This window comes from Physeter macrocephalus, chromosome 14 (assembly GCF_002837175.3).
Source record: "Physeter macrocephalus isolate SW-GA chromosome 14, ASM283717v5, whole genome shotgun sequence".
NCBI lineage: Eukaryota > Metazoa > Chordata > Mammalia > Artiodactyla > Physeteridae > Physeter > Physeter macrocephalus.
This window is the reverse complement of record NC_041227.1, coordinates 68,153,015-68,167,557: the sequence shown is the minus strand read 5'-3', so window position 1 is coordinate 68,167,557 and position 14,543 is coordinate 68,153,015. Positions and strand designations below refer to the sequence as shown.

Below are 14,543 nucleotides of genomic sequence, written 5' to 3'. Positions count from 1 at the left end.
CTCCATACTGTTCTCCATAGTGGCTGTATCAATTTACATTATTCCCACCAGCAGTGCAAGAGGGTTCCCTTTTCTCCACACCCTCTCCAGCATTTATTGTTTCTAGAGTTTTTGATGATGGCCAATCTGACCGGTGTGAGATGATATCTCATTGTCGTTTTGATTTGCATTTCTCTAATGATTAATGATGTTGAGCATTCTTTCATGTGTTTGTTGGCGATCTGTATATCTTCTTTGGAGAAATGTCTATTTAGTTCTTCTGCCCATTTTTGGATTGGGTTGTTTGTTTTTTTGTTATTGAGCTGCAAGAGTTGCTTATAAATTTTGGATATTAGTCCTTTGTCAGTTGCTTCGTTTGCAAATATTTTCTCCCATTCTGAGGGTTGTCTTTTGGTCTTGTTTATGGTATCCTTTGCTGTGCAAAAGCTTTTAAGTTTCATTAGGTCCCATTTGTTTATTTTTGTTTTTATTTCCATTTCTCTAGGAGGTGGGTCAAAAAGGATCTTGCTGTGATTTATGTCATAGAGTGTTCTGCCTGTGTTTTCCTCTAAGAGTTTTATAGTGTCTGGCCTTACATTTAGGTCTTTAATCCATTTTGAGTTTATTTTTGTGTATGGTGTTAGGGAGTGTTCTAATTTCACTCTTTTACATGTAGCTGTCCAGTTTTTCCAGCACCACTTATTGAAGAGGCTGTCTTTTCTCCATTGTATATTCTTGCCTCCTTTGTTCTATTTTGATCATTCTTTATATATTTATGTTAATTGGAATTCTACTGTAAGGAAATCTTTCCCTTCTCCCCTTCTCTCAAGGATTCTTGTTTTATTCTTAGATTGTAGTCAGTTATAGTCTTTATTTTGATCCTCAAATTAGGAGCTCTTCAAGTTGGCTCTTTTGTTTTCTGACTTGTCCCCATCATTTTCTGAGCACTTTACTTTCTGGCAGCACAGTATAAAATGTTCCAAACGCATCTTGTATTTTCTTAGCCCAAGCCGTGAAACCAGCCATTTCTCCAAAGAGCTCTGGACTTCTTATTGGTTAATCGTATTTGGAAAGTAACATCTGGATGCTAGGTATGCTTACTGCTACTAGGGTGTCATTGCCACTAGACCCTCTCAGCAGAATATTTGTATGAACACATACACATTTATATCATCTGCATATATACAAAAACCATCCTTTTATACTCATACTTTCAATTCTAATCCAATACCACAAGGTTCATTCTAGTACTTCTGCTTTCCTTATTTGTAACTTCTTTATACAACAGTGAGAAATCATTCAGTATAGTTTTATTTTGCATTTCATGTAAGTGAAATTGAGCTTCTTTCCTAGGTTTTAAAGCCATTTGTTTTCATCTGAGCACTGACTTCTTTTTTTTTTTTTTTTTTTTTGTGCGGTACACGGGCCTCTCACTGTCGCGGCCTCTCCCGTTGCAGAGCACAGGCTCCGGACGCGCAGGCTCAGCGGCCATGGCTCACGGGCCCAGCCGCTCCGCGGCATGTGGGATCTTCCCGGACCGGGGCACGAACCCGCGTCCCCTGCATCGGCAGGCGGACTGTCAACCACTGCGCCACCAGGGAAGCCCAGGACTTCTTTTTATATTAGGGAAATTAGTTCTGCAAATATTTTTTTCTCACTTCATGATTTGTCTTTTAAAAAAATTTAATTAATTAATTAATTAATTATTGGCTGCATAGGTCTTTGTTGCTGTGCCAACAGGGACGTCCCATTGTGTTTTTAAATATCAAGGCAGAATGTATAATCAATCACAGCTTTCATTTTTTCTGTGGCCAACAGTTTTCTAGTTTTCTAGTGTGTATTTTTTGTCTATAGGTAGGATTAGCTGCTCTTTTCTACCATTTTAATAGTAATTTTGTATGAAAGCTTGCATTAGACTGCATAACAAAATACCACAGACTAGGTGGCTTAATAAATAGAATTTTTTTCCCTCAAAGCTCTGCAGCCTAGAAGTCCAAGATCAAGGTGTTGGCAGGTTTGGTTTCTTCTGAGGCCACTCTCCTTGGCTTGCAGGTGGCTGCCTTCTCACTGTGTCCTCACATAGTTTTTGTTCTGTGCACACTCGCATTTCTGGCATCCAAATTTTCTCTTTTTATTAGGACCCCAGTCAGATTAGTTTAGGGCTCAATCTAAAGAACTCATTTTAAATTAATCATCTCTTTAAAGACCTTATCTCCAAATAGAGTCACATTCTGAGATACTAGGGGTTAGAACTTCTTCATACAAACTTCTCGGGTACACAGTTCATCTCATAACAAAGGTGTTTGTCACTTTCTTCTTCTTTTTTTTAACATCTTTGTTGGAGTATAATTGCTTTACATTGGTGTGTTATTTTCTGCTGTATCACAAAGTGAATCAGCTATACGTATACATATGTCCCCATAACCCCTCCCTCTTGCGTCTCCCTCCCACTCTCCCTATCCCACCCCTCTAGGTGGTCACAAAGCACCGAGCTGATCTCCCTGTGCTACGCGGCTGCTTCCCACTAGCTATCTATTTTACATTTGGTAGTGTATATATGTCCATGCCACTCTCTCACTTCGTCCCAGCTTACCCTTCTTCTTTCTTTTTTTAATCCATTATTAAATGAATTGTGTTTTCCAGCCATTTTCAAGTGTCTTCTGTGAAGGAAGGGCAAGAGAGACCAAGGTAGTTTTCCAGGCTTCACAGTGCAAAGGTTTTCAGCTGCCATAATCAGACTGTCTCATTCAATGTGGCCCTTTTTGTAGTTTTTGTGTAGCCCTGCTTTCTTTGCTTTTCTGTTCTAAACAGGGCTTTTGCCCCAGACCTGTGCTCTCTGGCATCATCACTAGTCATTGCACACGGGAAACATAGCCCCTGCATTTTAGGTGAGCTCTTTATCTGCTTTCTGAGATTTTCATATCTGAGTTTCCCAGACATTCTTTTGGACATTCTGTACCTCCTTTCTACTATGTTCCCTATAGCTTTAACCCAACCTCAGTTCTTTTTATCTCTACTTCTGCTCTGATTGTTTAGAACAACAAACATTTTCACTTTCGCATGAACTTCTCATCCTCAGTGAATCTATTTTCTCATCCTCTGGGAGTCTATTTTTGCTGGTGTTTTCTGGGATCTGCTGCTGCTGTTTCCCTTAAACACTCCAAGAGTCTCTTGCCATGCAACCTCTGCCCAATCTCAGCTGCTCTTGGGAATCCTTACTCAGGTCTTGTAGTCTCCCACTGCTCTTTGTCTCCTAGTATTGTGGAATATGGGATTTTCATTTTTTTTTCCTTCCTATATTTCCCTATTGCTTTATATAATTTATAGGGTGGGGGGGGCGGACATTCAGTCATACATAACTGCAGTACCTATATCATAATCATATTGCTTTGTAATGTAAAATTTCCCCATTTTTCTCCACTATAAAGATAGCTGTATATTTTCCCTAATGCCAAAGATAATACATAATGCATAATCATGTAGAAAATTCAAGTCATACAAAAGAGTACAAGGAAGATTGAAAATCATTGAGAGGCAACTACTCAACATTTTGGTAAACATTCCAAACGTCTCTCAGTTATACACAGATTTATAAGAATAAGCTCATACTATATATGCTGTTTTGTATTCTGCATTTTATTCACTAATATGTCCCAAAGTTCTTCTTTGTCAATAGATATAGATTTACACCATTTTTTTAATTATCAGAATTTATTCTTCCAAGCAACTATTATGACCTAAGAGAAGTTACTTTAAATATATTTTAAAATTTTACTGAAGTATAGTTGATATACAATGTTGTGTTAATTTCTGCTGTATAGCAACACGATTCAGTTATACATATATATATTCTTTTTCACATTCTTTTCCATTATGATTTATCACAGGATATTGAATATAGTTCCCTGTGTTATACAGTAGAACCTTGTTGTTTATCCATCCTATATATAATAGTTTGCATCTGCTAATCCCAAACTCCCAGCCCTTCCCTCCCCCACCCACCCTCCCCCTTGGCAACTACAAGGCTGTTCTCTATATCTGCAAAACCAAATAAAGTAGAGTAAATTCTTCATTCCTTTTACTCCCCAGGATTAACTACTCCCCAGAATTAACAACTATATGCAGACATAGACATATAATCATATACCGCACATGTTTATAGACATACACAGAGTTTTCTTTGTTCAAAAATGGGAATTAAGCTATATATAATGTTCTGCAACCTGCTTTATTCACATGACATATCATGGACATATTTTCAGGGTGTGACATTTTGAATGTCAATGTTTACATTAAATTGTATTTTTTCCTTTAAGTATATTCTTTTAAAATGTTTACGATGTTTTAATATATTGGCATTTAATGTACTGATATAAAATATTACATGTATTATAAAATATTTTATATATACACAGATACAAAAAAAGTCCTGTATATGCACTGCCCTTAAAATAAAGGAATACTGTCAATACCATTAAAGAACTAAGTCTATTTATACTCTCTTTCCAGTCTCATTTCCTTTTCTGTCCCTAGAGGTAAGTACCATTCTGAATTTTATGTTATGAGTTATCATTTATGATATTAAGTGATATTATCTTTTAAAAGTTTCCAGTCAATGACTATTTATATATATATACAGTACTGCTGTGAACATTCTCCTATGTGACTCTCAGTACTCATGTATGAGAGTTTCTTCTGAGTGCATTCTTGAGGTGGAATTGCTGGGTCATAGAAAATGTGCAGGTTCAATGTTGCTCAATAATACGATATCGTTTTCTAGAGTGACTGTCCCAACATTCTATATTTTAGAAGGCTATTTTATTAGCACTGAATTACTTTAAAAAAATAGTACTTGATTCTAACATAGTTAATCATTAGAAAATTTGTTAGCTTATAAAAATGTGATCTATAGAAAACCTTTCAGGAACACTAGTATTACTTGTATTACTTTTTAATAGCCAGTTATGATTAAAACTTTGCAAAATAACTTGCTAATGTTTTGATTATGACTTCATTATACTATATTGTATTTGGTTTAGGTGTGCTATTTAACATATTACAGAGGAACAACAATAAGCATATTATAATCTGTTTATATAGTTATGCCTTGTCTGATTGTTACATGTATTACTTCCTGATTGTTATATGTATCTGTGACCACACATTAGCTTCCTCTGGACAACATTTTTTTTTTTTTAATGTTATGTGTTCTAGCTAAACAGTGCCTACAACACTGCCACCTCACACCCACAAGTGTTAATACAGGTGTAAATGTGAGGTGGGTACAGGGACCGTAAATAGCTGACAGATTTTATTTGGTATATTTTATCTGAAACCTATTTAATATTAAACATCTATGAAATATGAATAATAGCAAAAATGAACTCTTTTACTGTTTCACATTTATGGTACTTGGGTTTCTTTTCCTCTTGAAATAAATTCTCAGTTACCATTTTATACTTATATACAAATAAATATTTGGTGTTTAACATCTTGTTTCTTTTATTATACTTATTTTTAAATTACTTATCATAAAATATAAACAAGTTCTTGACTAGACTGTTATTTTAGACCCCTTTATTTTGCCCTCCCCTACTAATTGTATAATCTTTTACCTCATATTTCAAAACATCAAAATTCCTCCTTTCCATCCTTCATCAAAACCATCTCTGGCAGATCTGGGAGAAATTAAACCGGGTGTGCCCCAAACCTGTAAACATTTTCTTACTAATGAAATCTGAGAACATTGAACTTCAAAGGCACATGTGACCACGGAGCATCAGGACTTTTGTTTCTGGATAGAATTGTGTTTTTTGAGGGGTCCTGTAGCAAAGGGCAGGGATGCTGTGACCGAGCGAGTCTTGCTCCAGCAATTGCATCCCCTCTGCCTGAATGACCAGTTCTGGAAGGAGCCTGCAGACATGACTGTCAGTATCTTGAGGTTTCAGGTTGTGTTTTAGGGTAGGACCTCACTGCCGAGCTCCAGCCAGCTGTACCCAAAAGTAAATGTTTGGGGGCGATCACTCTTATTTATTGTAGTCAACATAAAAGCTGGGCAAGTGACACCTAGAAGAAAATACGATGACACACAAAAAAGTGTGCAAAGACTCATTTCGTCACTCACGGTTTTTTGCATTTGCGAATGTAAGTAGTTTTTGAAGTTCTCTTGGGACCTACATTCCTACAGCAGCATAAAGCCAAATGTGGATTTCAAAAAAGGTCCCTAAGGGGCTTTCGTTAAGTGCAAAATCAGTGCAGAGGTCCCTCGCTCCTCTCACGTACTCTTATCCCAAGTGGTGGTGGCGGTGGGGAGCGCTTGGGTAGCACTCGAGCTCTGTTGTTCCTCCTCCGCAAAGTGGAGGTGGTGTGGCCCGAGGCTTTGCGAGATAGCGTCCACCGCGGAGTTCAAGTCTAGGTCCGCCAGCGCTGAGCCCCCTGAGGGAGGAGGGGGCGGGCTCAGGGAGTCCCTCCTTCGGGGGCGGGGCCAAGGGCTGCTTCGCTGCCCGGACCTGCAGAGCGGAGGTCTGCAGGCTCCAGTTTAGTAAAGCGCAGGCAAACCCGGCCAGAAGCCACCGCACTTATCAGCAGATCTTATGATTGTTTGGTAAAGGCTCTGCGGGTCTACACAGGTCACGTCCCTCGGAACTCCGAGACTCCACGTCGGAGCCAGCCCTCGGCCCCCCTGCAGTCGGACGGTTACAGGCGCGGGAGACCTGGAGGCGGTGGCAGCGGCCCAGGAACTAGCAGCAGCGCCCGGGTAAGTCTGGGCATGTGTTTATCTCTCCGTGCGCCCAACTTTCTGATTACCGGTCTGCCTGTCCTACACCCAGGGCCTCTGTGATTCTACATTTATTTTCCTTAATCGGGATAGATAAAATATTTCATGGGATTCCAAGGCTTTTTTTTCATCCGTTTACTTTGAATGTTTTTCACTTGTTTTATCCCACTGCTGCCTGTTACCAAACAGCATGAATGAATGATGCAATCCTACATAGGGGAGTCATCAGGACAAGAGTAGGAAAATCTCCAGAATTTAGAGTTGCAGTGTCTGACTTCATCAACTTCTTTACCATTAGAATTAGAATTTTAAATATGCACTTACCAGATACATTGTTGTAAAGGTAGAGCTTCAAGCTGGGAATTAAGTAAATAATTCTTCTATTCATTAAACTTACGTACTATGTTTTCTTTATATGTGACTTGCACGTTGTGTTTACTCTTTAAATATTTGACTGACCGGTATTGGAATGAGGATCAGGGAAGAAAAATTAAATCCAGGATTTCTATATGTTATTACAACTGCCTGGTGTGTTTTCAATATAATGATCATAGTCCTGTCACTTTCATGTTGGGAAACAAAGTAGTCCGGACGTTTTAAGTTTTCAGTTTATTTGATACATGCCTAATAACTTTTTTTAAGCTAACGTTTTATTGATGTATAATTTAATGCAATAATATGCACCCATTTTACGTGTACAATTTGATGAATTTTGACAATGTTGTACACACTTATAATCACCACCACAATAAAACACTTCCATCACCCTTAAGTTTCCCATGGCCTCTTTGCAGTCAGATCCCCCCACTCCTAGCCCTACTGGCCTGATTTTTGTCATAATAGCATTTGTTTGTATTTTCTAGGGTTTCATATAAACAGAATCATATTGTACATACTCTTTTGTGTCTGGCTTCTTCTGGTCAGTATAATGTTTTCTATATTTATTCATGTTACAGCATCATTAGTAATTCATATTTTTTTATTGCTGAGTAGTGTTCTATTCTAGGGATGTAACACACTGTGTTTATCCATTTATCTGTTGGTGGTCATTCTAGTTTTGGGCTATCATGAATAAAGCTGCTTTGAATATGTTTTTTGTTTTTTTACATACATCTATTTATTTATTTATTTATTGGCCACACTGCATGGCACATGGTATCTTAGTTCCCCGACCATGGATCAAACCCATGCCCCCTGCATTGGAAGTGTGGAATCTTCACCACTGGACCACCAGGGAAGTCCCATCCCTTAGCTGCTTCTTTTTTTAAAATATATATTTTTAATTAATTTATTTATTTTTGCCTGTGTTGGGTCTTCCTTGCTGCTCGCGGACTTTCTCTAGTTGCAGCGAGTGGGGGCTACTCTTTGTTGCGGTGCGCAGGTTTCTCATTGCGGTGGCTTCTCTTGTTGAGGAGCACAGGGCTCTAGGCACTCGGGCTTCGGTGGTTGTGGTTCATGGGCTTAGTTGCTCCGCGGCATGTGGGATCTTCCCAGACCAGGGCTCAAACCCATGTCCCCTGCATTGGCAGGCAGATTCTTAACCACTGCGCCACCAGGGAAGTCCCCTGAATATGCTTTCATTTCACTTGAATAAATCTCCAGGAGTGGGATTGCTGACTCTTTCGGTAGGTAAATGTTTAATTTCATAAGGAACTGTCAAACTGTTTTCCAAAGTGGTTGTACCATTTTACATCCCCACCAGCAATGTATAAGAGTTCCAGTTGTTCCATGTCCTCACCAATACATGGTATTGTCAGTCTTTTTTATTTTTGTTATTCTTCTTTTGAGTTTATTTGCACATCTCTTTTGAAATATCTATTGCTTATATTTTAATGGGTTGTTTGTTTTATTGAGTTGTAAGAGTTCTTTATTCTAGATACAAGTCCTCTATCAAATATATGTATTGTGAATATGAATATTTTCTCCCATTCTGCGACTTGCCTTTTTTTCCCTTTCTTTCTCCCCTCTCCCCCATAATGGTGTCTTTTGAAAAGCAGAAGTTTTTAATTTTGATGAAGTCCAATTTATCACTTTTTTCCTTTTATTATTCATGCTATTTGGGTTTTATTTGAGAAAATTTTGCCTACCTTAAGGTTGTTCTATTAGTATCTATTGCTGCATAATAAATTATCCCAAAACTCAGCAGCTTAAAATGACAGACGTTTATTTTCTCACTTTCTGTGGGTCAGAAATCTGGGAGCAGCTTAGCTGGGTGGTTCTGGCTTAGGGTCTCTTAAGAGGTTGCAGTTGGCAAAGGTCAACTTATCTGAACACTTTATTGGGGGAGGATCTGCTTCCTAGAGCACTCACCTGGTTATTGGCAGGATTCAGTTCCTTGAGGGTTGTTGGACTGAGGTCTTCAGTTCCTCACTGGCTGTTTCCTGGACGTCCCCTCAGTTCTGCCACATGGGCCTCTCATTGGGCAGCTACCAACATGGTAGCTGCCTTCCCCCAGAGCAAGGAGTGGGGGTGCTGGGGCAAGATGGAAGCCACATTCCTTTTTTTTTTTTCTTTTTTTGAGATTAACTCACTTTATTTTATTATTTTATTTTATTTTTTGGCCTCACTGTGTGGCTTGCAGGATCTTAGTTCCCCGACCAGGGATTGAACCCAGGCCCCAGCAGTGAAAGTGCGAGTCCTAACCACTGGACTGCCAGGGAATTCCCTGAGATTAACTCACTATAAAAAAAACACTTTTATGATATTTTCTAATTAGAAATAATTATGGATTCACAGAAGGCTGCAAAGAAATATACAGGGAAATCTCATGCATTCCTCCTTCGCCCATGTCCCTTCCCCTGAAGACAACATCCCAAGGAGTTGACACTGGCACAATCCATAGAGCTTGTTCACACCTCACAGTTATACACACACTCATTTGTGTCAGTCTAATTTTGCAAGTGATATCCTATCACCTCTGCCTCACTCTATTCACTGGAAGAGAGTCACTATACCCAGCTCACCCTCAAGGGTAGGGGGTTACAGATAGGTTGGGATAGCAGGAAGTCGGTTCACTAGGTTTTTTGGATTTTTTGTTTTTTGGCCTCGCTGTGTGGCTTGCAGGATCTTAGTTCCCTGACCAGGAATGGAAGCCAGGTCCCCCTGCAGAGGAAGCACAGAGTCCTAAATACTGGACCACCAGGGAATTCCCACTAGGGACCATTTTAGAGGCTGCCTACCACAGGTGTGCAATTTTCCTCCTGTGTTTTAGAAGTCTTAAAGTTTTAGCCTTTGTGTTTAGGTCTTGATTCATTTGGAGTTAATTTTTGGCATTGGACTACAAGTTAGGGAAGAATATACATTTCTATATTTTATTAAAACTACCAGGTAGGATTTCAATATAATAACGATCAGAGTCTTGTCATTTTCATGCTGGTGAAACAAGGGATGTCTTAAATTTTCACATGATCTAATACATGCCCAATTTAAAAAAAAAAAAAGGCCAGTAGCAAAGTATGAATTCTAAATTAGAAGAGAAATAGAGCGGGCCTTTATAATTAAACCAATGGATCAAAGGAGAAAGAATAAACTCTATTAAAGAAGCAAATTGGAAATATTCCTTTTATTGTCCTGCCATTCCGGGCAGTGGGTTCTCCTTAAGAACAGCAGCTTCCGGGGAGGGTCGCTAGGGTGCAGCCCTCGCTGGCCTGCAGGGGAGTGGGATTCAGAACACCTGCAGAAGCCAGTCATGCTCAGCAGAGTGGAAAGAAACGCTAGACTTGCATGCTCAGGTACAAGGCTTTGAGTACACTTTGTACTCTTCCTCCTTCACAGGAGTATTATCCTGTGTGACTCCGCTGAGAGAAGGGTACACCGAACCCTTTCTGAGTTCAGTGAGGACCGTATTCGAACCTTCCAAATGATTTATTTCCATTCTGGCTTCCTTCCTTTGTCAGCCTCTACTTTGCTTTTTCTTGCCGCTTGTTCTTAACTATTTCTTTTTATCTCTTTTTTGCTTCTGAGATTTAGCACCTTTATCCTTTTTTTTTTTTTTTTTTTGCTGCTTTGGGTTTTCGTTGCTGAGTGCAGGCTTTCTCTAGTTGTGGCAAGCGGGGGCTACTCTCCGTTGCGGTGCTCGGGCTTCTCATTGCAGTGGCTTGTTGTGGAGCACGGGCTCTAGGCGTGTACGCTTCAGTAGTTGCGGCACCCGGGCTCTAGAGCGCAGGCTCAGTAGTAGTGGCTCATGGCCTTAGTTGCTCCGCGGCATGTGGGGTCTTCCCGGACCAGGGCTCGAACCCGTGTCTCCTGCATTGGCAGGTGGATTCTTAACCACTGCGCCACCAGGGAAGTCCCTATCCACTTCTATTTACAGTTTAAATGATGAGGATTATAATTAGAAGTTGTTGGCTTCGTTCCCTTGTTATTGGGCAGCAGGATTCCCCTCTGACTGTCCTTGGAATGTTGTTGACTTTCCTCATTTTGAAGACAGCAGGGACCATTTTGTAGAGCCTGTAATGGACCTGTGTTGGCTTCTCTGTATTTGTATTGTGTTTTCCCAGTAGATCCTCTTTCCCTTTCTCTCTCCTTCCCTTGCCTTTGCGCCTTGCTAATCAGGTGTAGGTGATTTCCTATCAGACTCGAAGCTTTTGCAGAATTAAAGCCACAGAAGAGTGTTTCCTCCTCTGCGCGCTTCAAGGAGACAGAAGTGAAGGGTTTCCCAGGGGAAGCAGTCTTAGGAGACTTTGTAGCTGACCCTTCTTTGTACCAGTCCTGCTAGGAGGGACAGTGAAGCTAGACAGTCTCCTCTTTCTTCTCCTGTGTCTGGACCTTGATGTTCATGTCCCTGTTTTTTTCTAGGCTCTTGCTCTTGCAGAACTCACAAGATCTCTCTTAAAGAAATTTGTAGTCAGAACTTTATGCCGTGTTTTTATTCAGGAAAGAAGCAGGAAGAGAAGAGTATTGTCTCCTAGGAATCCAGCCCTGGAGAAACGTGAGTCCAATTTGTCTTCTGTTTTCATTGTCATTGTTGTATATTTATCAGTTAACAGTTTAATATTCACTGAATAAAAAAAATTTTTCTGCTGTAACCTATGTGGCATGCTTAAAAATCTCAGGTTCCCTGAAGAATAGCTGTTCTTTTTTTTATCATAAAATATACTATAATGCATTGACCAGAAACCATAGTCCTAGTTACAGGAAGGCTCTTTGACTCTCCTCTGATTCAGAAACCTCTCAGACTCCACTGGGCATTGTTTCACTGCTTGGAGGGCCCCAAACAGACTTACCCCTAAGACCAAAGCCACCCCAGGTGACGCCCATCTAAGCCCAGGAAGCTTTGCTCTGTCGGCTTCCTCAACCTCTGTACCAGCTTATATTTGTTCTTACACAGGTGAAGGTAAGAGGTCAATCCCAGCAAAAGGGGAAGTTGGTGAAGGTGATCTTAGATGCCTCTTGCGAGACACTTAGATGGAAAAGTTGGAAGAGAGTTTGGACGAGCAAGTTTTTCTCCTTTTATCTAAAACCAGACCTCCTAAGGTTGGCCATGAAGGAAAACTTGTTTTTGTACTTTTGGAGCTGGGGGTGAGAAGGGGTTGTCAGCTGTGGCTTCTTTACCAGTTGGCCCTCTGCTTCCCCAAGATGGACCTGCTTGAGGTCGGGTGGGCAGGAGTCCTGTCCTGAGACACAGAAGACAGTGGTCCAGTGGTCGGGACCAGGCCTGGAAGCTGCCATGTCTAAGCACAGACCTTTCTACCAGGATTTCTTCCACCCCCGTCCTGTCCCCCTTCCTTGCAAGGGCCAGATGTGAAGGATCCAGAGTCCATTCTTCAGCAACGATTTTTCTAATGTACACAATTCACTTTGAAGCAACTGAATTTACTCAGCAGATTTCCCCTCTGTCCCCTGGAGCTATGAGAATTTTGACTTTGTATGAATCATGAGTCACTCCTGGTGGAGACAATGAAAAAAAGAGGGAACCAGAAGTGAACAAGGAGGCAGAGAATTTTACAGTGCGGGGTGGGAAACGCTAAAGGAAGCTGAATTTGTTCTGCAGTATAAGCAGGGGATTGAAACCCATGTAAGCTGAGGGGTGGGGGGCATATCCTCTGGCACGAGCATTTAGTGGGCAAAGTTAAGGTCATATAATCCAGCTCCATCTGCTAGGGAGGGCATGAAGAAAGAATCAGTCTTCCATGTAACTTCAGTGTAATGTTTGTGTATGGCTGTTAGCATAACTGGCACCATCATGGACCCTTACAGTTTCTCCTGTCCTTCCACTGACCCTACCCAGGACTGTACTGTGCAGTGACTCACTTCTCTGTCATCAAGGGCTTTGTAGTTAATAGACATTGTTTAATAATCATTAGGACCAGGTAGCCTCTATGCTCTGTTAGTCCCCAAACAATGATGAAAACCCTCCCCTGATGTATTCCCGGCACCCACGAGACTACTTACCCATTCATAAATCTTGTCTTGGGAGTGCACGCCCTGTTTCCAAGCACCTACTCCCAAGCACTATAAAATTGTCCCAGTGGCCCCTTGGTGGTGGGAAGTGCAGCTGCGAATGCTTCTGGATTGTTGTCCACCCAATCCAGATCCCACCCTCTGAGTAAGTTACCTATGATAAAGTTACCTATGATAAACATTGATTATACAGAGCTGCCTGCCTCATTTTTCGGTCTCAAGATGCCTTCTCAGTTTGGTGGGCACTTTTCGTTCCCTCTGTCCTCCAATAGTTTGTCTCAAAAATCCTGTCTTTGGAAGCAAAATCTGTTTTTGGAACCACAGTGCAACCCAGGATGCAGGTGTCAGCAATTCTGAGTCATAAGTCAGGACTAATGTTCATCTGGGTCTGTGAAAATCAGTCCTCACTTTATTTGAGGAAATGTACATTTCCTTTCATATTTGAGGATCATGATCTGGTTGAAGCTGTTGCTGATATCAGTGGTTGGAAAGAGGCTAAAGGTGCTGGCTTTTCAAATGTGAGCAATAATGAATTGTCTGATCATCCCAACGAGACTGGGAACCTCTTGAAGATGGTGCCCATTCTGCATTTCCCAGGACTTGTGCTAGGCACAGAGAGGCACTGTAGATTGGCTTCATCTTCTTACATCTTTGAGGCTTCAGAAGCCTGTCAGTCATTCTCAGGAGTCTTGCCCATTCTCCGTTATTTGTGTTGCCTCCTGTACATTCTTTTTTTTTTTTAATTTTTAAATTTTATTTTATTTATTTTTTTATACAGCAGGTTCTTATTAGTCATCAATTTTATGCACATCAGTGTATACGTGTCAATCCCAATCACCCAATTCATCACACCACCATCCCCACCCACCACGGCTTTCCCCCCTTGGTGTCCATACGTTTGTTCTCTACATCTGTGTCTCAATTTCTGCCCTGCAAACCGGTTCATCTGTACCATTTTTTGCAAGAGGGTTCCCTTTTCTCCACACCCTCTCCAGCATTTGTTATTTGTAGATTTTCTGATGATGCCCATTCTAACTGGTGTGATGTGATACCTCATTATAGTTTTGATTTGCATTTCTCTAATAATTAGTGATGTTGAGCAGCTTTTCATGTGCTTCTTGGCCATCTGTATGTCTTCTTTGGAGAAATGTCTGTTTAGGTCTTCTGCCCATTTTTGGATTGGGTTGTTTGTCTCTTTAATATTGAGCTGCATGGGGTGTTTATATATTTTGGAGATTAATCCTTTGTCCGTTGATTTTGTTTGCAAATATTTCCTCCCATTCTGAGGGTTGTCTTTTTGTCTTGTTTATGGTTTCCTTTGCTGTGCAAAAAGCTTTTAAGTTTCATTAGGTCCCATTTGTTTATTTTTGTTTTTATTTCCATT

The 14,543-nt window shown here is 40.5% G+C and overlaps 1 protein-coding gene across 2 annotated transcripts in view; it reads left to right on the top strand.

The window, feature by feature from the left end:
* Positions 1-14,543, top strand: part of PSPH (phosphoserine phosphatase) — a 46,814-nt gene that overhangs the window by 15,075 nt on the left and 17,196 nt on the right. Inside the window, exons 3-4 of one of the 2 annotated variants that reach the window (XM_024122662.3) lie at positions 6,609-6,736; positions 11,633-11,687. The gene's annotated coding sequence lies outside the window, so the exon portion shown is untranslated. Of the gene's footprint in view, positions 1-6,170; positions 6,737-11,632; positions 11,688-14,543 lie in introns of those variants that run through there. The other variant, XM_028499020.2, reaches the window with a different exon arrangement.